A 1,957-nucleotide genomic window follows, 5' to 3' on the forward strand; every position below is an offset into this window, starting at 1 on the left:
TGTGGCTACCAGATCTTGTTCTTCCTTCTTCTCCTGTTCTTCTTCTTCTTGGGCACTGTTGTCTCTTCGGACAGGTATAGCATCTATGGATGTCTAGGAGATTGCAGGATGTGGGTCTTGAAAGAAAACTTTTCCTTTTTATCCTTGATTGTGAAGCAGATCTTGTCACTGTCCGCATAGATGATGGCTTTTGTAGTGCTTGGGAAAGGTTGGCCCAAAATAATGGGCGCCCTTGCATCTCTACCTATTTCCAAAACCATAAAGTCTATGGGAACATATGATTGTCCCACTCGTACAATGGTGTCTTCAAGAACTCCCTTAGGGTAGCAGAGTGACTGATCTGCAAGCTGCAAATGCATATTTATGTACAACAAAGTATCTCCATTAATTTATCATAGATTATCTTAGGCATAATGTTGACACTTGCTCCGAAGTCACGGACAACTTCTTGGAAAATATGAGGTCCAATAGCTATGGGGATGACAGGTCTTCCTGGATCGCTCTTCTTTTCAAGCAAGGTATAATCTATCCACCTTCCCGTCGATGGTTGTATATAGTAGTATGCTGCATTGTGAATATCGACAAGATTTGCAGTTTCTAGATCTTCTGGTTACCCTAGAATCTTACCTTTATTGGTTGGAGGAACGGCAGCCGCTAGCTGAGCTATTTTGTGATTCTATCATTTTATTAAAGCTATGCTGGTTCTTAATGGTAGAGGAAAGGTTATCCATTCTATTATTTATATTTTCTAATATTCTATCTTTGGAAGCTAATTTCCTAGATAAGCCCTCTATAATTTTAGCTTTGCCCGAAATCAATTCTCTCAAGGGTGGTTGATTATTGAAATTATTATAATTATTACCTTGATGGTTACGTTGGTAATTACCTTGATAGTTCAGTCTATGTTGCTGATTCCATCCTTGATTCTATTAAGGACAAAAGTAGTTGTTGACAAAGTTCACATCCTCATGGGTTTTAGGACAGTTGCTCCCTAAATGCACATTGTTTCCACACTCTTCACACGTCGTGTGAGAATCATGAATGTGTGTGACTTCTTGCTTCTCATTGGCTCGATCTTCGAGCTTCTTCATCACTAGCTCCATCTTGGTAGACAGCATGTCCACGTCCTTGAGTTGATGTATACCTCCACTTCTCTTGCGGGTCTGATGACGTTATTCATTCCAATCTTGGTTGAAGGCCATCTTCTCCATGAGAGCTGTTTCAGCTAGAATTGTGAGTGATAGGAATGCACCTTCAATAGTAGCATCCATGTCTCACGGGTACTATTGGCCAATCGATGGTAGAAAGTCTGCATGAGTAGCCAATTTTCCATCCCATGATGAGGACATTCTGCAATGTAATATTGAAAGCGTTCCCACGCCTTAGGGACAGATTCATCATGTTGTTGCTGAAAACGAGAAATTCTCTAACGCAGAGCATTGGTCTTGCCCGTGGGAAAGAACTTGGCTAAGAAGGCAGTGGAGCAGTCATCCCATGTAGTGTTTCTATCTTTGTTGGCATAGAACCACTGCTTTGCCTTCCCTAAGTGTGAGAACAGGAAGAGGCGAAGTAATTTGGCGTTTTGGGTCACTCCTTTGATGGTGAAAGTGTTACAGATCTCTAGGAAGTATTGGAGATGAGCACTCACATCTTCATGTGCCTTCCCACAAAACTGGCTTGCTTGCACCATGTTGATGAGGGCTGGCTTGAGCTCAAATCCATTATCTCCGACGTTGATCGCTGGTCTAGTATGGATGTTGGTCGTAGTTGGAGCAGAGAACTCACGGAGAGTCTTGTCAGCCATAGCTTCAAATTCTGGTGTTAAGCTATGCCTTATCCTGTTGTCTTCCGACTCTAAAGATGAAACTTTCTTGAGTTTAGCTCTAGTTCTCTTAAGTAATGCTTCTAGATCATTAACGTAGTTTGTTGGAAGGTCAAAACCGGTCATAAATTACCC

The 1,957-nt window shown here is 41.7% G+C and overlaps 1 non-coding gene across 1 annotated transcript; it reads left to right on the plus strand.

Annotated features, from left to right (window-relative positions):
- The first annotated feature begins 1,331 nt into the window (after window positions 1-1,331).
- On the plus strand, window positions 1,332-1,440 carry LOC136484450 (small nucleolar RNA R71). Its single transcript, XR_010765970.1, has one exon. It is a non-coding gene; the product is annotated as a small nucleolar RNA R71 (small nucleolar RNA).
- Window positions 1,441-1,957: the final 517 nt, after the last annotated feature.

This window comes from Miscanthus floridulus, chromosome 9, assembly GCF_019320115.1.
Source record: "Miscanthus floridulus cultivar M001 chromosome 9, ASM1932011v1, whole genome shotgun sequence".
NCBI classification, from domain to species: Eukaryota; Viridiplantae; Streptophyta; class Magnoliopsida; order Poales; family Poaceae; genus Miscanthus; species Miscanthus floridulus.